Source organism: Diceros bicornis, chromosome 13 (genome assembly GCF_020826845.1).
Source record: "Diceros bicornis minor isolate mBicDic1 chromosome 13, mDicBic1.mat.cur, whole genome shotgun sequence".
Lineage (NCBI taxonomy): Eukaryota > Metazoa > Chordata > Mammalia > Perissodactyla > Rhinocerotidae > Diceros > Diceros bicornis.
In genome coordinates, this window is record NC_080752.1 from 55,116,782 (window position 1) to 55,138,433 (window position 21,652).

The 21,652-nt window shown below is 48.4% G+C and overlaps 1 long non-coding RNA gene across 1 annotated transcript in view; it reads right to left on the reverse strand.

Moving 5' to 3' along the window:
• Positions 1–1,685: 1,685 nt before the first annotated feature.
• Positions 1,686–21,652, reverse strand: part of LOC131413219 (uncharacterized) — a 97,359-nt gene continuing 77,392 nt past the window's right edge. Inside the window, exons 3-4 of the long non-coding RNA XR_009221907.1 lie at positions 1,954–2,117; positions 1,686–1,841 (exon numbers count right to left, since the gene is read on the reverse strand). This is a non-coding gene — a long non-coding RNA (uncharacterized LOC131413219). The remainder of the gene's footprint in view (positions 1,842–1,953; positions 2,118–21,652) is intronic.

Here is a 21,652-nt window from a genome sequence, read left to right on the forward strand (position 1 = left end):
ATCTTTAATGCAGGATCTTTGTCACCTCAGATTCATAATATCAAAAATGAAATTATCATTTTCCTTCACAAATGGAATTCTTCTTACATAATTTTGGTAAATGCTGTAGCTAATCTTTTTAGACTTTATGCTTTCCTTTTATTTAAATGTATTCAGTTCTCTGATGCCTGGTAAATAACTGGGAAGTGTGTTTGTTAATGATATCTCTTAAGATGTGAGATGGCAGTGAAGAAAGTTAAGGCTATCACATATATAAAAAATCCCAAGTATTTTAAAAGGATTATAACTAGGCTTAATTTCCTCACTTCAGGTCACACTTTACTGTAGGTTTCTCACTCTTTCACGGTACGTATATTCTTTGCTTGCCTGTATCCGACATCGGTATACACACACACACATCACTGAGTAAATATATCCAAGGATTACTTTTGAAAAAGCTTTTTAGGTATTTTATGATTGAAAAACTTTGTAAACCACAGAGCCACAGCCCTGACACATAGTAAACCCTCCTTGATATATATAGATTGATCAGTTGTTTGTGAATTTAATTTAGCTCTTTAGATTACATGAACATGCAATTAGAAATCTAACATTGGTTATCAAAATATCTGAATTTTATATCAGGTTTTATTAGTATGCTTTAGAACCTAGATTTTGTTTCTTGAAAGGACAGTCTAGAACTTCTCTACACCTGAGAAGATTTTCTTTCTTTTGGACAGAATAATGTGTTATGTAACATGTTAAAACAGTTGTTTTCTAGTTTATTTTCCAATATAAAATGGAAATCTGAATATGACATCATAAAAATATAGACCTCGAGGAGTGAATGTAGTAGATAGATTTCATCCCCAGCATATAGGACGTAATCATATATATCTACAGTATCTTGTCACTGACAAATGTGTTTTAGGGACCTCCTAACAATAAAATAATTCTATTAAATTTATTTTTTATAAATATCTCATTGATCTTTTATTCAACAAATATTCTTTGCCTACTCTGTGTCAAGTTGTGTGCTAGACTGAGCACAGAGAGATACAGAGGCCCCCCCCCTTCAAGATGCTGTCAGTCTAATAGAATGAAATAAATATGAACATAAATCATTACATGTAGGAGCTAAAGGAACTATGACCTAGATGTAATAGTAAAACAAACAGTGGATTGGTCTGGGGGAGGGCGTTACATATTACATAATAGTCTTATACCAATTTTATAATTTCTTAATTAAACTATAATATAGAGGGAAATCTGCCATTTCAAAGAGGAATGTTTTTCATTTCATTTCAGATTGAGCATATTAGGTAATACATAAACTGTGAGGGAGAAGTTTCCAAAAATTACTTAAAGATATTTTGGGTTTAAATAGCCAATGCCTGACATCAAGTTTAATTGAATATTAGACAAGTGGAGTGCTATTGCTTTGTATGTGCAGGATAAAGGCCATTTCGGTACTTCAAAGTGTACCAAATAATTATTGAGTATTTAGTATGTTCAAGCAGTGGTAAGTAGTACACATAATTAATTTAAATCTCATGATAACTTTGTAATGTGCTGACTGTTATTATACCAGCTTTAAAACAAAGGCATTTGAAGGTTAGAGAAGTTAAACAACATACTTGCAGTCATTCAGCTGTTGAATTTCCTTCCAGGAGACAAAGCTCATTCTTTGTTTTTCCGTACTGAAATTTACTCGTTGTGCGGTAGTGCTTTATTCAGTAACACATGGACAGACACTGCTATCCACAACAAATTTTAATGTTACGCATCTCCGTGAGTGTGATTAAAGGGATCTTCTTCATTTAAATCAAATATATTTAGAGAATAGGGGTACCATCTTCCATCTAGGGAAAAAAATGGAAATAATTTCTCTGTGTTATGATTTTGGAAAGTCTTAATATTTTTTATGTCTTCAGAATTCACAACATATAGTGAGGGGTAAAAAGTTGGACTTACTTCCCTTTCCAATTGTGAATGAATTTGTTTTTCTCCATTATCTCTGGTAAGTGAGGTAGATGGTGATTCAGGATAGAAACAAGATCTCTTCTCCTGCACAGTGAAAAAATACGGTCTCCATTTCAGACTGACCATGTTGCAGAGAAGATCCACCCAGCATGAGACTAGAGAGAAGAGAAATCCTGAATCAACTGTGGCTGAGTGATCTTAGGTTCCAGCTTACACTCAAGTATTTTGTACTTAAGTTGATTTATCTTAAGGATTAATGTTAAGTAACATAAGAATTCCTGCAGACTCTGATTATGATTTCATTAGAGTAAAATTTCTACAATTGGTGGTTCTAATACCAAAATAAAATGTACATGTGCCATGGGGCCGGCCCCGTGGCATAGCAGTTAAGTGCGCGCGCCCCGCTGCTGGCGGCCCAGGTTCAGATCCCGGGCGCGCACCGACGCACCACTTGTCAGGCCATGCTGAGGCGGCGTCCCACATAAAGTGGAGGAAGATGGGCACGGATGTTAGCTCAGAGCCGTTCTTCCTCAGCAAAAAGAGGAGGATTGACATGGATGTTAGCTCAGGGCTGATCTTCCTCACAAAAAAAAATAATAAATAAATAAAATAAAATAAAATGTACATTTGCCATATACAGTCAGTTTACCTTAAGAAATGTCTTGACAAGATTTTCTCCAACCAGCTTGACGAGATGAACCTAAGGTCTGGCCCTGTATCAATGCCTCGTTAGACCTCAGTATACAGTCCAGAACAGCAGTGGGATTGAGGATGGAAACGGTGGCTCTGAGAGGCAAGTTAGATCTGTCTCTTGGTTGAAGTTTTTCCCAGCCTGTGTAGCTGCTCTGCTACTAATTAAGACTTTGATTTGGGGCACATCCCATAGTCTCCCTGACCTTCTGCTTCCTCACTACCTAATGGGAGGTATAACATTTGGGCCACTTCACTCTTTCAGCCGTTTATTCCATATATTTATATTGAATACCAACTAGACACAGGGTCTGTACTTCTTACCACATAATGTGATCTCTCCAGATAAAAAGGGGTTGAGGAGAAGAGTTTCATGCTTTATGTTTGGGATTTTTGAACACGACTATGGATAATATGATTTCAGTAACAGCCAGATGTGGTCAGTGCCTCCAAATTATTATTCTGCTTCTCTGTGCATTTCCTAAAACTCAGAGAATGTTTCCAGGCACATCAGCCTTGATATGGAGATCAACACTGATACTCCACTCAGGAGACCTTTATAACACCCAGGTCTGGGACACCTTACTGTCACTTGGCTTCCATATCCAGAACGGCCCCCACAACAATTCCACCCCATTCATTTATCATCCCAGTCCTTGAACGGGTGTCAGGTCACTACTGTGATGATCTGACCAAAATTCCAGGCACAGTTTGAGCTTTCTCTACATACAGCACCCCTTACCCAGTGCTGTCACCCTTGCCCATCACCCTCTGGACATTGTTAGGGACAGCTCTGGGTATAGAAGAATGTCAGTCATGTCTTAGAAATCAGTGATCTTCAAGGATGTGGCTGTGGACTTCACCAGGAAAAGTGGGCCCTGCTGGACACATCCCAGAGAAAGGCTGTACAGAGATGTGATGCTGAAGAACATCAGTCGCCTGGTCTGTGTGTGTGTTAGTCAGGGTTCTCCAGAGAAATGGAACCAATAGGTTGTGTATAGATGTATATAAGAAGAGATATAGTATAGGAATTGGCTTACATGGTTATTAAGACTGAGAAGTCACACAATCTGCCATCTGCAAGCTGGAGAACCAGGAAACTGAGTCACATGATTCATTTTATTTTATTTTTTCCAGGTCTATTGAGAGTGTAAGGTGTAGAATCTAATGATTGAGAGTGTGAGGTGTAGAATCTAATCATTTGATACATGTATGTATTCCAAAATGTTTACCTCAATAGGATTAGTTAACACATCTTCCACGTCATGTAATTGCTATTTTGTTGTTGTTATGGTGAGAACATTCAAGCTCTACCCTCATAGTGTACTGAAGTGCCTGACATTAATTGCCAAGACTTCCGTTGGAACTGTTTCCATATCCCATAAATGTATTGCCAGCTATATGACACACCTACTTGTAAAACAACTAGATAAGAAACCAGGCCACCCTACCCTTGAAGTTACCCTATTAGAAAGCCCTTAGTAACCTAGATATCTGACTGCTTGAGTTACCCTGCTTTTCCTTTCCCATGGCTTAATTTTGGCTGCTATGTTTTAAATTTGCCAATAAATGGTGAACCCATGATAACCTAACACCCCAACCTTCAGACCCGAGAGAGGCAGAGCCCCAGGTCCCTGCTCCTCCCTCTCTCCTTTCCTGAGACTTGGCTGTGTCACCCTCGGGAGTGCTGTGTACCCTCCAGAACCTGTGAGTAATAAATCTTGGTCTTCGAGGTTCCCTGATGGTTTTTGGCTTATGTGCATGTTGCAATCATAATAGGAACCACAAGGGCCAGACTAGCCACAACATCGACTCTGGTCAGGGAAATGTCTGTGAGGGCTCCCACACGTAGTAAGGTCTCAGTCAAGTTATTCAGGCATTCCTAGCTGATAGCATCACTATGAATAGGCTGAGACCACCACAACACATAGCTCACATTCAAGTATAAAATACAGTGTTGATAATGCTAGTCACCATGCTGTGTATTAGATCCCCAGAACTTATTCTTCTTACAACTGAAAGTTTGTACCCTTTGACCAACATCTCCCCATTTCCCTTACCCCTCGGGCCCTGGCAACCACCATTCTGCTCTCTGTTTCTATGAGCTCAGTGTTTTTAGATTAGTATTTGACTTTCTGTATCTGACTTATTTCACTTAACATAATGTCCTTAGGGTTCATCCATTTTGTCACAAATTGCAGGATTTCCTTCTTTTTTATGGCTGAATAATTTTCCATTATATATATATGCACACACACATATACACACGCACGTGTATGATCACATTTTCTTTATCAGTTCATCCATCTATGGATACTTTGGTTGTTTCCATGTTTTGGGCGTTGTGAGTAATGAGCAAGGAACATGGAAGTGTAGATAACTCTTCAAGATAATGATTTTGTCTCCTCCGTATATGTATAGCCAGAAGTGCAACATCTGGATCATATGGGAGTTCCACTTTAATTTTTTGAGGAACCTGCACACTGTTTTCCGTAGTGGCTGCGCCAGTTTACATTCTCATCAACAGTGCACCAGAGTTCCCTTTTCTCCACATCCTTATTAGCATTTGTTATCTCTTATTTATTTTGATAATAGCCATTCTAACTGTTGTGAGATAATATCTCAGTGTGATTTTGGTTTGCATTTCCCTGATGATTAGTGATGTTGACCAACTTTTCGTGTACTTGTTGGCCATTTGTATGTCTTTTTTGGAAAAACTTGTCTATTAAGGTCCTCTGCCCATTTTTTTAATTGGATGTTTGTTTGTTTTTGCTGTTGAGTTACATGAGTTCCTTCTTATTTTGCATATTAATCCCATATCAAATATGTGTTTTGCAAATATTTTCTCCCTTTCTGTGGGTTCCCTTTTCATATTGTTGATTATTTCTTTTGCTGTGCAGAAAGAAGCTTGTTAGATTGATGTAGTCCCACTTGTTGATTTTTGCTTTTGTTGATTGTGCTTTTGGTGTCATATCCAAAAAAATTGTTGCCAAACAGATATCAAGGGTCTTTTCCCCTGTGTTTTCTTATAGTAGTTTTATGGTTTCAAGTCTTAATGTTAAATCCATAAACCATTTTGAGTTAATTTTTGTTGATGGAGTAAGGTAGGGGTCCAATTTCATTCCTTTGCAAGTGAATATGTACTTTCCCCAACACCATTTGTTGACTAGACTATCCTTTCCCCATTGAGTATTCTTGGCTCCCTTGTCAAATATTAGTGTATATGCATGGGTTTATTTCTGGGCACTTGATTCTGTTCCATTGGTGTATGTGTCTGGATTTATGCCAGTACCATACTGTTTTTATTATTACAGTTTGTGTAATAATTTGATTCAGGAAGTACAGTGCCTCCGGCTTTGTTCCTCTTTCTCAATATTGCTTTGGCTATTTGGGCTCTCGTGTGGTCTATAAAAATCTTATGTTTTTTTTCTATTTATGTAAAAAATGCCATTAGAGATGGCTTTGGATAGTACAGACATTTTAACAATATTAATTCTTCTGATCCATGATCACAGGATATCTTTCCATTTATTTATGTCTTCTTCAATTCTTCCATCAGTGTTTTATAGTTTTCAGTATACAGATCTTTTATTACTTTGGTTAAATTTATTCCTAAGTCATTTATTGTTTTTGTTGCTATTGTAAATGGGGATTTTTAAGAATTTATTTTTCAAATAGTTTATTATTAGTGTATAGAAATACAACTAAGATTTCTATGTTTATTTTGTATCCTGTACCTTTACTAAATTTGTTTATTAGTTCTAACAGTTTTTTGGTGGCGTCTTTAGGATTTTCTACATAGAAGATTGTGTCATCTGCAAACAGAGACAATTTTACTTCTACTTTCTGATTTAGATGTCTTATTTCTCTTCCTTGCCTCATTGCTCTGGCTAGGACTTCCAGTAGTAAGTTGAACAGAAGTGGTGAAAGTGGGCACTCTTGTCTTTTTCCTGATCTTTGAGGATAAGCTTTCAACCATTCTCTGTTGAGTATGATGGTAGCTGTGGGCTTGTCCTATATGCCCTTTATTATGTTGACGTTTATTTCATCTATACCCAAATCGTTAAGAGTTTTTATCAGGAAAGAATGTTGAGTTTTGTCAAATGGTTTTTCTACATATGGAGAGGATCATTCAATTTGTATCTTTATTCTATTAAATGTTGCGTATTATGTTTATTGATATGCGTAAGTTGAACCATCTTTGTATCTTAGGGATATTATCCCTACTTGATCGTGATGTATAATCCTTTTAATGTGCTGCTGAATTTGGTTTGCTAATATGAGAATTTAGCATCTGTATTGATCAGGAATATTGACCTGTAGTTTTCTTTTCTTGCAGTGTCCTTATCTTGCTTTGGTATTAGCATCATGTTGGCCTGGTAAAATGAGTTTGGGAATGTTTCCTCCTCTTTAATTGTTTGGAAGGGTTTGAGAAGAATTGGCATTGGTTCTTCTTTAAATGTTTGGTAGAATTCACCCTGAAGTCATCTGGTCTTGGGCTTTTCTTTGTTGGGAGGTTTTTTTTGATGACTGTTTCAATCTCCTTACTCCTTAATGGTCTCTTCAGATTTTTTTATTTCTTCATGATTAAGTCTTAGTAGATTGTGTGTTTCTAGGAATTTATATATTTCCTCTAGGTTGTCCACTTTGTTGGACTATAATCGTTTGTAATAGTCTCTTATGATCCTTTGTATTTCTGTTTTTGAAACTCTCTATGAATTTTTCAGTCAATCCTCGTGTACTTCAGCTCCAGAATTTCTGTTGAGTTCTTTTTTTATGATTTCTCTGTTTTGAACTTCTTATTTTGTTCCTGTATTCTCTTTCCATTTTACTTGGTTGTCTGTGTTCTCTTCTAGCTCACTGAGCTTTGTTCAGACTGTTATTTTCAATTTTTTTTTTGGCAGTCAATAGATCTGCATTTCCTTTGGGTCAGATACTGGTGCTTTATTTTGTTCCTTGGTACTGTCATGTTTCCTTGATTATTCTTGATGCTTGTGGCATTTTGTTGGTGACTGTGCATTTGAAGAAGTAGGCACCTCTTTCTGTCTTTACATACGGGCTGCAGCATGTATGAAGGGAAAGCCCTTCACCAATCAGTTTATGTAGAGATTCTGGATGGGCATTCTGGTGGTGGGTATGAACAGGATTGCTGCTAGAGTCCTTGGGCAGGCTTCTTTGGTACCTAGGTCAGCAGGTGGGCAGGCCATGCACCTGGGTTCCCAGGGGCCAATCTGGTACCTGGGTTCACAAAAGCAGGTCTGGAACCTGGGTCCACTGGAGCAGGTGTGGCACCTAAGTCCATAGTGGTTGGTCTGGGGCCTGGATCTATTTGGGTGGACCTGGGTGTTGAGTTAGCAAGAACTGACTAGGCACCAGGGACCACTGGGGTGGGTCTGGTGACTGGGTTTGCGAAGGCAGCCTGGCTTCTGGGTCCAGGAGCCAACCTGGTGCTAGTGTGAAACTTGAGCCTGAGTTCACAGGAGCTCACCTGGTGCTGGGGTGTGCCTGACACCTGGGTTCACAGGGATGGTCCTGGACCTGAGTTTGTGGTGCGTGGCATGGTGCCGGTGTCCATTGCGGACAGGCCTGGATCCTAGGTTCGTGGAGGCAGACCTGATGGGTGGGAATGTAATATTGGGTCTGAAGCCTGGACCCAAGCGGGCAGCCATGGATCCTGGGTTCCTAAGGTCAGCTTTGTGCAGAGACGGGCCTGGAGCCAGAGTACATGTGGAGAGTCATAGAGCCTGGATGTATGAGGCCAGCCTGATGTTGGGTTCTACTGGGGCAGGCCGGGACCTTGTGTCCACTGGAGTAGGCCAGGAGCCTTGTTCTACTGGAACCTGGGGCTGCAGGGGCCATATTTCACTGGGTGGGGTGCCAGAGCATAAGACTGCAGGAGCAAGTCTGGAGCCTGGGTCCACAGGTGCCAGTCTAGAGCCTGGGGCTGCAAGTGCTAGCCTGGAGACTGGGTCTACAGAGCCGGGCCAGGCACTGGGCCAGACCAGAGCCTGGGAATGCAAAGTCTATCTTGGTGCTGGGTTGAACATAGGGGCTGGGTCTACAGGTGCCTGGGGCTGTGGGGGCAGGCTTGGCTCTGGGGTTCACTGGGGGGGGCCAGGTACTGGGGTCTGGTGAAGTTGGGTGCTCACTTCATTCTCCTCTCCCAACAGGGAGAGTATGTTCCCTAGGCTGGACTGCTCAGGCTCGGGGGGAGTGGGCAGGGTAATGTAAAACTGTTCTTTCTACTCTCTTGAATGAATCTTTCCTTGTTTCTGTGGTCCGCCAAGGTGCTTTAATCACTCACCTGGAATCTTTGGCTCTTGCGAAGATATTTTCATGAGTGGATCATTATTCGAATTGAAGTTTCCACAACGGGATAAATGGTGGAAGAGCTTATTCCACCATTTTGCTGACATCAGGCTAGGAATTGAGCCTTCAGTTAAAACTAATGCCGAGAAATAAGGGACAAAATAGAAACCTGCAATATAGACAGAGAAGGAAAGGCCATTGAGTACAAAAAGAAAAGGGTATAGTGCCGTGTGATGGATTGTAAGATAGGTGATAGAAGTATTTCAAGAAGAGAGGGACGAACTGTGTCAAATGCAACAAATACTATAAATTTTGGGATAACTCTTAAGGTGAGGGAAATATACTAAAAATGAAATATTGTGATCATTGTAGAATTCTGTAGAATTATAAAAATCATTGAATTATACACTTATAGGTGAATCTTAGGATATATAAGATATACTTCAATGTATTGCATAGCTATGAAAGTGTGGTTTCCTTTCAGAGTCAGGAGGCAGGACAAAGAGGCCGAGACGTCACTCCGGCCTCCAGGGCCTCACACGTTGCCATTTGTGGATGCGTCGTGAGGCTCCTCCTCAGAACCAGGGCTGCTCAAGGAAGAGCTCACTTCCTAACGTGCGGAAGAATACTTGCCACGGTGGCTTGAAATGGGCCTCTCGAGGTGACATTTCGGTGACTTTTTCCCCTTCCTGAAGACGCATATAATTTTTACATTCCAAACGGGTATAGAACTGTACCTGGTGAAGAGAACAGATCTTTGAAGGCGCTAACCTCGAAAGCTCCCTAGGTGTCAGTGACCGAGGGAGGAGGGGGTTCTTCTCACCTCCGTCTTGCCTTTGAGAGAGGAGCGGCGTGTTTCCACTTTTGTGAACTTCCGGGAACCCCGCTGCCACCCCGATCCCTGGTTTGGCTGGGAAGGTGGGAGGTGGCGAAGCAAACATCCCGTCACCAGGGAATCCCGTCGAAGGCCGCGCTTGGCAAATGAGTCTGCAAAGAAACAGTTCACGCCACGCGTGGAGCCCTTGACCGTGGTGTCGCGAACGTGCTCAGAGCCCAGAGGTGGGCAGGGGTGGACGGGGACGAGCGACTCCTTCTCCACTTGGGCCCTCCTGACCACCCGCAGCTCTAGGGGAACCCCCCCAAAGGGCCCCCGCTCAGTGCGGCTCCTGTGCCATGCCACGGTGCACCCCACTTCCGTGGGCACCTCTTATTAAATGTGTGCCCAGATGGTCCCTCAGGATGGGGCCCCCCCTGTTGTCCCCACCTAGAAGTCCAGCCCCGGGAGGCAGGCTGCGGTCCTGCGCTGGACTGAATGTCCACTGTCTGGAACGGGGACTGCGGCGTTGGCGGCTCACAGGTCAGATTTACAGGAGGAAGGGAAGGGCCTGGCTGCCCGCAGTGCCAGCTCCTGGTGCTCTGTCACCCCACACTCACACAGCAGTGCCCTCCCCTCCTCCGTGCCGTGCTTCCTGCTGTCGCCTCCCTCAGGCTGCAGGGGCCTCTCTTCCCACCTGCCTCCAACCTTCAAGTCCTCCCTGTCCTTCAAGGCCTCGTCCAGGTGCCACTCCCTCTGGACAAGCCGCCCCCTGCCGCCCCCCCCCGCCCCCCCCCCGCCACCGCCACCGCCCCCCCCGCCCTCCCCGCCTCCTAAGTACCCCATCACGTGCCCCCTCCTCACTGACTGTTTCCAGGAGGCCCACCACCACCACCACACACCCTTTATCGAGTAGTGTAGCTTTAGAGGCAGTCCCGAAGATGGTAGTACCGTACCTTCCTCTCACTATGTTCTGCTTCAATACTGGGGAGGCGTGTTGAGTCTGCCGCTGGGATCTTCACTAGGATTGTCTTAACTCTGTAGATCCTGTTGGGAAGAGCTGACATCTGCCGAACAATACCGAGTCAACCTACGAAGAAACATGGAGGAAGTCTGCATTGCTGTTGGTCTTCTGTGATTTCTTCTGTCAGCGTGTTGTAGACCTCCTCACATCGATCTTGTGCGTAAGTGTTTAGATTTACACCTGTGTGTGTCATTTTTGATGCTGATATCAATGATGTGTTTGTAACTTTAAATTCGAGGTGTTCACCGTTAGTATAGAAGAGAGTTGAGAATCATTTTCAAGCCCATTCATTAGCACGGTGATTAAGTCTTCCACAACCTGTGATGAGGCTCTGTTCTGCCTCGGGCTGTCTCTTCAGGCCTGGGATCCCTGGTCAGGAAGGTAGAGCCAGATCCAGTCCCCTGGGTGTTCACGGCACTCTTGATCCTACCGTCCCCCGGGGAGTGGAGGGTTTTGTGGGCTGTAAGCAGCGAAGAACCGCCACCGCCCCACTCTCCCCAGTTTGTTGCTGCGTCCCCGCTGTCCCCATCCGCGAGAACGCTTGGTGCCGCTGTTCGCAAACCAGTCGGCTAAACGACTTTTCACATCTGATCCCGTGATCGTCTGTTTTCTTTGCACTCCAGACGAAACCTAAAATCTGCAGATTTATTTTCACATACACAATACTGCTACCACCTTGTATGGGCAGAACTTTCCGTGGACTCTACCCCCCCTTCTGCTCTGGGGAGACTTTGGCCAGGAGGGCCAATGGCCCTGGGAGGCCACCGTCAAGCTGTTCCCTTCTGTGAAGGAATTTCCGACCCGGCGACATGATGCAGGGAGCTCAGCTTCCAGGCGTCCTCTATGGGGAATGTGGATCTGAGAATTTCTGCCTGTTCTTCCAAGGGGATACGCAGGGAAGGGGAATTCATGCGACCCACAGTGGACATGTCCTGTGGTTTGCCTCCGACGACAAAGGGAGAGGCAAGTCCTGGCTGAGCTCCCTTCCTGTGACAGCCAGGGAGAGCCAACGCTACGGAGAGATGCCACAGCCTCGGAACAAATGCGTGGCTGGGAGTGTACAGCCGAGTCAAGGGAAGGAGCACAGGCCTGTGAGACCAGAGCCAGCCTTGGGTCCTGCTCCAAATCCCAGAGAGGTGATCTGCAGTGTCCTGGAAAGGGAGGAGCTGGCTCGATCTCGGTGGTTCTTCTTTTATGATCGGAGTTTCGTGGGTGCAGGGGAATGTGCTGGAGTGGACCCCACATCCCCGGCTCTGCCTTGAGCATGAGGAAGAGCCATGGGGCTCTTATCCCCCAGTTCTGTGCCGGGGAAAGAAAGAGGCTTCCAGAAAATTCCCAAGGACTGAACTTGACTGTGAGCTCCCCGTGAGGCTGGGCCTGGAGGGAGCAGAAGCAGATACTGATAAGCCTTCCAGAACCGTGACTCCCCGCACAGGTCACACGCACATCCGTGGACACACACCATTCCTCACAACCACAGGGCAGACGCACGAGGTCAGGCGATTACCCTTCTCATGGGCTCCCCTCCCACAGCATCCGTTACGAGAGGTTGCATGACTGGGAGATACATTTAAGTACTCGTATATATCTTTAGCTGCTCTTCTGCTCTTTACTGTTACGTCTTCTCAAGCCGAGGAATATTTCCCGAGACGACCTTGAAGAAATTAATTGGAAATCTGAAGACTAAGGAGGGACTGCACTACGATGACGTGTATGTCCACATGCAGATCTGGAAAAAGTCGCAGGCTTAGTACAATCCACTAAAGTAGACTTTTGGTGCTCACGTAACTCAGTCATGCTTTTCTCTGCCTTCACACTGCACGTGTCATGATAGGGACTGGATAGGTCCTGTGATAGGTATTGGAGACTAAGCGGTGACACTGACAGGGAGACGCTTGAGCAGAGACCTGAAGGGAAGGAGGGAGACCAGCACGTGGGTCTCACAGGACAGGGATTCAAGGCAGAGAGAGGAGGAAACGTCAAGCCCTGGGGCAGGAGCATCTTGGCGCACTCGTGGAGCAGGAAGGAGGCCTGCGAGGCTGGGGCAGAGCGCGTGAGGGCCCAGCTGTGCAGTTCGACCGGGGAGGTAAGCGGGGGTCAGATCCCGTAGGGCTCCTGGGGCATGGGTGTGTTTGACTTGCACTCTGATGAGTGGAAAGCTGCTGGGGGCGTGAGCTGAGGACGGACCTGACTGGATCCTCTGGAGCTGGGTGGAGAACCGACTGCACGGCTGAGGGCAGGAGAAGGAGCTTGGTTAGGAGCAGCCACGCTCATGTTGTCAAAAGGTGAAGGCGACTCTGAACAGGTAGGGTAGCGGGAGGCAAGGAATGGCCGGATGAGGGCATTACTCTGATGCTGGGAATGAAGGCTTTGCCGATGGGGTGGAGGTGAAGAGGAGAGAGGGGAGAGGTCAAGAAAGACCACAAAGCTGGGGCCTGAACCCCCGTCGGGGTGGAGTTGCCCACGTGGAAAAGAGGGAGAGCGGGTTCAGGGGAGAATTGGAGTATGGTGTGGGCTCGTTCGATGTCCACGTGGGGATGTCACGGAGGCAGCTGGGTGGGTGTGAGTCCGGACTGTGTGGCAAGGTGTGGAAAGGATAAATAAACGTGGAAGTCACGACAGCACAGATGTCATTGAAGTCCGGAGACTGGCTAAGGTCAGCAAGGGCTCAAAAGCGGTCCAGGATCATCTACGTCCTGGGTCAACACTGATGCTGAGAGGTTTGGGAGAAACACAGACGTCAGCGATGGAGACAGAGAAGGAAAGGCTACTGAGGTCAGAGAAACACGCCAGCCGACGACAAGACAATCCTCGAAAGAGTAGAATGGACCGAACCGGCAACGAAGTGATGGAAGCATTTCAAGGAGAAGGGACCGACTGTGTCGAATGCAGCCAAGAGAGTCAAGGGTGAGTGATGGACTTTTCCTACAACGGCACTGTGATAGTTACACAACTCTGCACTTGTACAGAGAAAAATCAGTGAATTGCGTATTTCGGTGTGTGAATTGATGACACTAAATTGTGCCTCAAGAAAACGGTTTCAAAATAAAAGGGCATTTAGCGTGTATCTACCCAGCATTTCTACTCCCGGGTATTCTTCCCCCAAGGTAAATGAAACTACGTGCTTATAAGGCAGACGTATACGTGAATTTTCACAGCATCTCTGTTCATAACATACCACGCTTGAACTAACGCAGAAGTACATTATTATGTGAAGGGCTGGACATTTTGGGATATATTTACATGAGGTCAAAATACTCAGCCTTCAAAGGAGGGCGTACTGCTTATTCAAATAAAAATATATAGATCTCAAAAAACATTGCTTTGAGCAAAACAGACAGACATCGAACTGTAGGCCGTGATTTACTTCCTTTTCATGAAGTTCTGCCACGACCCAACTGAAGGATGTCAACAGAAATGAAAACAGAGGCTGCGCATGTCGAGGGTGGTTGGGTCTCAATTGAAACGTTGCAGAGGGCTGTTTTCTGTAGTCATGGGAATGATTCATATAGGGGAGGGGGTTTGGACGCTCTAGGGGTTCGTGAAGTGTCGAAGATTGGTCAAGTCACGCAGCTAATGTTGACACGTTTCGCTCTATTTTCATTTGATTTGACTAAAAAGCGAAAAGAAAGAGGGAAATCAGAAGGAACACTGAACCGTCATGGAGCTACGCATAGTTTATTTACAGATCTCCCCCCAGCCCCACCATGTAAGTGACCTTTCCAGACTGTCAGTTGCCGGTCGGGTTCCAGGCGGAATGTCGGGAGCCGACATTTGTTGTGGCTGGTGTTGCCACGGTGACTGGGCAGAGCCCTGTGGTGGGTCAGTGCCATGGAGGGGCTGCCGTCCTCTGTGGAGCTGGGCTTTGGGCCGATCCTCGGCAAGCTGGGCGAGGTGGTGGTGGCGCTGCTGCCCGATGGCCTGAGTCCACGCCTCACTTGCCACAGCCTCCAGTGGGAGACAGTGATGCGCCCACCTGTCGTCGGTTTACTGGTGGGTCTCTTATTTCTCTTCAGACTTGTTCAGTCTGTTAGAAGTCGACGTTACGTGAGACGTGAAAAGCGGCTGGCAGAAGCAGTGGCTGCAGCGATTGAGGAGAAATGCCAGCTCATTGACAAGCTCAGCGCTGCTCAAGAGGAGTATATGGGGATCGACTCGTCTTCAGAGAACGCCAGGCTAGAGAGAGAGTCGCTAAATATACCCGGCCTCACAGACGCTTACCGAAAGGTGACGAGGACCAACTCAGTGCTGATGGAGGAATTAACTGGCCTGGTTCGAGAACTGAAGGCAGAGAGAGCCAAACGGTCGAAAGAAGAAGGAGAGATGGCCGAGATGCTAAAAGCGCTCGCGTCCGTAGAAGCGGTCGTGAGATCCAGCACGTCACGAGGAGCTTTGCCAAAGCTGCCCGGAGGCCGAGAGCCAAGCCCTGCTGGTCCCTTCCCCGGCGGTGGGCCTGGGTCTTAGAGCGGGCCTGTTCTCTCCCCCTCCACGCAGGCCTCCCAAGCCGCCTGGCTGCCTCCAGCCAGCTGGACCTCCATCGGAGCGTTCCTGAGGCCAGTGGATGCAGGGGAGCCCCTTCGCTGGGCTGGAGATCCTCTACCTTCGCCTGCTGGACACCGCAGACGGCTCCTTCGCGGTCAGTTCCTCCAAATCGACAGACTTTTGGAATTCCTAGAGCACACCGAGAAAAGTGGGACTTTGTTTCACTTCACGGACTGTTTGGATTATCCCTCGTTAGTAGTGAAGAAGAGACTGATCTTTTCCTTAAATTGAACCTTCATCAAACTACCTTTCTCTAGACGGTATTGTGTAAATATTATGTATATATTAAACTTCAGTGAATTATTAACGGTGTCTGTCTCAGTGTTGCATTGAAAGTTGTAAATGTGCGCCATGTAGCAGTCAAGACTTTTAGCAATCGACAGCAGTCTTGTTTCAGAGTAGTATTCCCAAGAGTCGCGACTCACAGGTCGAAGGAGCTTTCTTGGACTAAGTATGTAGTGGTTAGAAAAAGAAAAAGCTGATCGATCTCTTTGGGGATCAAGTTACATTGCCTGGTTAGAGAGAGGTTTGCCTTATTTTGTGACTTGATTCTAATGTGGCAACGGCTAAACAATTTTAAAGAAACAAATGATAAACTACGTGGAGGTTTGTCCTTGCACTACACGAAGGCCGAGGGAGAGTTTACTGATGAAGAGGAAATCACCTTTGACATGTGGGGGGAACCTCCTCGTTGCTGCCCTCGGCCCCCTCTACTCACCAGCTAACGCTCCACACTGGAAAGCTGAGGGAAGTCTCAGGGGTTTCTCTCCCATGTGACGAAGTGAGGGTCTCGATCATTCCTAGTTTCACTCACAGATAATGTCCCCCAGTTAGGCAACGAGCACCAGCTGCGGATGACTCTAGTGGCAGGAAAGCAGCAAGTGGCAGTTGGAGCAAATAGGAGGGGTCACATGAGACAAATGGCAGAGACAGCATCAGCAGCACAGAAAGGATTTCTCCTCTTAAGTCGAGAGAAAGCAACAAACCAAAAACCTGCGCTTGCCTTGGAAACAGAGCAATGAAGACTCGAATGCGAGAGCCTGCCCTTGTGTTGCTGACATTTTAGGAAGGACAGGCAGGTGCTAAAGAATCAAATTGAGTAGAAGACATGGCATATTAGGTGATAACGAATGTTCTGGAGAAGAATAAACAAGGCAGGGTAAGGGGTGATGGGTGTGGGAATGGGGGGCACACTTGCCTAGACACACACTCTCGGTGGGAGTGGTCACCTGAGCACTGAGGAGCCCTGGAGGAGAGCTCTGTAGGCAGGGGGGGCAGAACGGGCCATGGCTCTGAAGGCGGCATGAGCACGGTGAGTGTGAGAAGCGACCAGGAGCCAGAGTGGCCCGAGTGCAGTGAGTGAAGCCAGAGAGAAGGGGGTCAAGGCCATCAGGGGTCAGAAGGTGGAGGGAGTCGAATCCACCGTAAAGAGTTTGGTTTCCCTTTCAAAGGACAGAAGCTGCCATGGGGAAGAGGAGAACAGAGGGAAACCTGTGGGAGAGCATGGCAGGGACTCGAGGCTGAGGATGGTGAAGGCTGCCCCCGGGCAGCGGTGGAGGTGGAGACGGAGAGGTGGGGTGGGATCCGGGACCTGTCCTGCAGGCAGAGACCGTGAGACGTGCTGATGCCTGTGGGTGTGAGAAAAGAGAGGAGTCGGCATGGGGACGGGAGCCCCAGGTGAGGGGTGGTGTCCTTCAGCGAGATGGGGGGAATGGCAGAGGAGTGCCTTTGGACGGGAAATCAGAGTGGGCCTCTGTGAGAGTTAGGTTTCAGGGCCCCTCAGCCAGCAGAGTAGAAATACCAACTGTTCGGAGGAGACAGGTGTCTGCGCTCAGAGGAGCGTTCACGGCTGCAGATAGAAGTACGCAGGGGCATCGGGGAGGGAAGTTCCCGTAGCAGAGACGATGTCCAAGGGCCGAGAAGATGCCACAGGGTAGACTCCATGGGCCTGTTTGCGGCGAGAGCCCATCTTACAGATGCAGAAGCTGAGGCCCAGAGAAGTGAAGTGAATATTTACCTCTTCCTTTCTCTGGAGTGGAAGGGTCAGTAATCAGCCCAGGCCTGCCTCTGGTGTCCTGGGCTTGGAGGCCTCACAGATGAAAACAGTAGAGAACAGAAGCCAGGTGTCCCATGGGAGCCAGGTGACCAGGGGAGCACAGGAAGCCTCAAGCAGCTGTCTTGAAGGTCCACTGAGCCTGAATCCATTTGTGGGGTTGGGGGTGGTGGGGGCGGGTCGAGGGGGCTGGGAGGCCCTAAAAGATGGTGTCTGTAGCTGGCGTGGGTTTTATGGTGGCATTTCTAGGGGACAGAGATGAAGCTGGCCTCTTTTCTTTCCTCTTGATACTTCTCCTGTCCCCATTTCTTTCTTTGTTTTTGGCAGGGAGGGCCCGGGGGTGATGCCAGTTCTCAGGTTTTAGGGCAGCTCCTAGCTCTGGAAGCGGGGTTGCCTTTTAGAGCCAGGAGGAAGGGCCGAGAGGCCCAGACGTCGCTCCGGGCTCGAGGGCCTCACACGTTGCCATTTGTGGATGCGTCGTGAGGCTCCTCCTCAGAACCAGGGCTGCTCAGGGAAGAGCTCACTTCCTAACGTGCGGAAGAATACTTGCCACAGTGGCTTGAAATGGGCCTCTCGAGGTGACATTTCGGTGACTTTTTCCCCTTCCTGAAGACGCATATAAGTTTTACATTCCAAACGGGTATAGAACTGTACCTGGTGAAGAGAACAGATCTTTGAAGGCGCTAACCTCGAAAGCTCCCTAGGTGTCAGTGACCGAGGGAGGAGGGGGTTCTTCTCACCTCCGTCTTGCCTTTGAGAGAGGAGCGGCGTGTTTCCACTTTTGTGAACTTCCGGGAACCCCGCTGCCACCCCCGATCCCTGGTTTGGCTGGGAAGGTGGGAGGTGGCGAAGCAAACATCCCGTCACCAGCGAATCCCGTCGAAGGCCGCGCTTGGCAAATGAGTCTGCAAAGAAACAGTTCACGCCACGCGTGGAGCCCTTGACCATGGTGTCGCGAACGTGCTCAGAGCCCAGAGGTGGGCAGGGGTGGACGGGGACGAGCGACTCCTTCTCCACTTGGGCCCTCCTGACCACCGGCAGCTCTAGGGGAACCCCCCCAAAGGGCCCCCGCTCAGTGCGGCTCCTGTGCCATGCCACGGTGCACCCCACTTCCGTGGGCACCTCTTATTAAATGTGTGCCCAGATGGTCCCTCAGGATGGGGCCCCCCCTGTTGTCCCCACCTAGAAGTCCAGCCCCGGGAGGCAGGCTGCGGTCCTGCGCTGGACTGAATGTCCACTGTCTGGAACGGGGACTGCGGCGTTGGCGGCTCACAGGTCAGATTTACAGGAGGAAGGGAAGGGCCTGGCTGCCCGCAGTGCCAGCTCCTGGTGCTCTGTCACCCCACACTCACACAGCAGTGCCCTCCCCTCCTCCGTGCCGTGCTTCCTGCTGTCGCCTCCCTCAGGCTGCAGGGGCCTCTCTTCCCACCTGCCTCCAACCTTCAAGTCCTCCCTGTCCTTCAAGGCCTCGTCCAGGTGCCACTCCCTCTGGACAAGCCGCCCCCTGCCGCCCCCCCCGCCCCCCCCCGCCCCCGCCACCGCCCCCCCCGCCCTCCCCGCCTCCTAAGTACCCCATCACGTGCCCCCTCCTCACTGACTGTTTCCAGGAGGCCCACCACCACCACCACACACCCTTTATCGAGTAGTGTAGCTTTAGAGGCAGTCCCGAAGATGGTAGTACCGTACCTTCCTCTCACTATGTTCTGCTTCCATACTGGGGAGGCGTGTTGAGTCTGCCGCTGGGATCTTCACTAGGATTGTCTTGACTCTGTAGATCCTGTTGGGAAGAGCTGACATCTGCTGAACAATACCGAGTCAACCTATGAAGAAACATGGAGGAAGTCTGCATTGCTGTTGGTCTTCTGTGATTTCTTCTGTCAGCGTGTTGTAGACCTCCTCACATCGATCTTGTGCGTAAGTGTTTAGATTTACACCTGTGTGTGTCATTTTTGATGCTGATATCAATGATGTGTTTGTAACTTTAAATTCGAGGTGTTCACCGTTAGTATAGAAGAGAGTTGAGAATCATTTTCAAGCCCATTCATTAGCACGGTGATTAAGTCTTCCACAACCTGTGATGAGGCTCTGTTCTGCCTCGGGCTGTCTCTTCAGGCCTGGGATCCCTGGTCAGGAAGGTAGAGCCAGATCCAGTCCCCTGGGTGTTCACGGCACTCTTGATCCTACCGTCCCCCGGGGAGTGGAGGGTTTTGTGGGCTGTAAGCAGCGAAGAACCGCCACCGCCCCACTCTCCCCAGTTTGTTGCTGCGTCCCCGCTGTCCCCATCCGCGAGAACGCTTGGTGCCGCTGTTCGCAAACCAGTCGGCTAAACGACTTTTCACATCTGATCCCGTGATCGTCTGTTTTCTTTGCACTCCAGACGAAACCTAAAATCTGCAGATTTATTTTCACATACACAATACTGCTACCACCTTGTATGGGCAGAACTTTCCGTGGACTCTACCCCCCCTTCTGCTCTGGGGAGACTTTGGCCAGGAGGGCCAATGGCCCTGGGAGGCCACCGTCAAGCTGTTCCCTTCTGTGAAGGAATTTCCGACCCGGCGACATGATGCAGGGAGCTCAGCTTCCAGGCGTCCTCTATGGGGAATGTGGATCTGAGAATTTCTGCCTGTTCTTCCAAGGGGATACGCAGGGAAGGGGAATTCATGCGACCCACAGTGGACATGTCCTGTGGTTTGCCTCCGACGACAAAGGGAGAGGCAAGTCCTGGCTGAGCTCCCTTCCTGTGACAGCCAGGGAGAGCCAACGCTACGGAGAGATGCCACAGCCTCGGAACAAATGCGTGGCTGGGAGTGTACAGCCGAGTCAAGGGAAGGAGCACAGGCCTGTGAGACCAGAGCCAGCCTTGGGTCCTGCTCCAAATCCCAGAGAGGTGATCTGCAGTGTCCTGGAAAGGGAGGAGCTGGCTCGATCTCGGTGGTTCTTCTTTTATGATCGGAGTTTCGTGGGTGCAGGGGAATGTGCTGGAGTGGACCCCACATCCCCGGCTCTGCCTTGAGCATGAGGAAGAGCCATGGGGCTCTTATCCCCCAGTTCTGTGCCGGGGAAAGAAAGAGGCTTCCAGAAAATTCCCAAGGACTGAACTTGACTGTGAGCTCCCCGTGAGGCTGGGCCTGGAGGGAGCAGAAGCAGATACTGATAAGCCTTCCAGAACCGTGACTCCCCGCACAGGTCACACGCACATCCGTGGACACACACCATTCCTCACAACCACAGGGCAGATGCACGAGGTCAGGCGATTACCCTTCTCATGGGCTCCCCTCCCACAGCATCCGTTACGAGAGGTTGCATGACTGGGAGATACATTTAAGTACTCGTATATATCTTTAGCTGCTCTTCTGCTCTTTACTGTTACGTCTTCTCAAGCCGAGGAATATTTCCCGAGACGACCTTGAAGAAATTAATTGGAAATCTGAAGACTAAGGAGGGACTGCACTACGATGACGTGTATGTCCACATGCAGATCTGGAAAAAGTCGCAGGCTTAGTACAATCCACTAAAGTAGACTTTTGGTGCTCACGTAACTCAGTCATGCTTTTCTCTGCCTTCACACTGCACGTGTCATGATAGGGACTGGATAGGTCCTGTGATAGGTATTGGAGACTAAGCGGTGACACTGACAGGGAGACGCTTGAGCAGAGACCTGAAGGGAAGGAGGGAGACCAGCACGTGGGTCTCACAGGACAGGGATTCAAGGCAGAGAGAGGAGGAAACGTCAAGCCCTGGGGCAGGAGCATCTTGGCGCACTCGTGGAGCAGGAAGGAGGCCTGCGAGGCTGGGGCAGAGCGCGTGAGGGCCCAGCTGTGCAGTTCGACCGGGGAGGTAAGCGGGGGTCAGATCCCGTAGGGCTCCTGGGGCATGGGTGTGTTTGACTTGCACTCTGATGAGTGGAAAGCTGCTGGGGGCGTGAGCTGAGGACGGACCTGACTGGATCCTCTGGAGCTGGGTGGAGAACCGACTGCACGGCTGAGGGCAGGAGAAGGAGCTTGGTTAGGAGCAGCCACGCTCATGTTGTCAAAAGGTGAAGGCGACTCTGAACAGGTAGGGTAGCGGGAGGCAAGGAATGGCCGGATGAGGGCATTACTCTGATGCTGGGAATGAAGGCTTTGCCGATGGGGTGGAGGTGAAGAGGAGAGAGGGGAGAGGTCAAGAAAGACCACAAAGCTGGGGCCTGAACCCCCGTCGGGGTGGAGTTGCCCACGTGGAAAAGAGGGAGAGCGGGTTCAGGGGAGAATTGGAG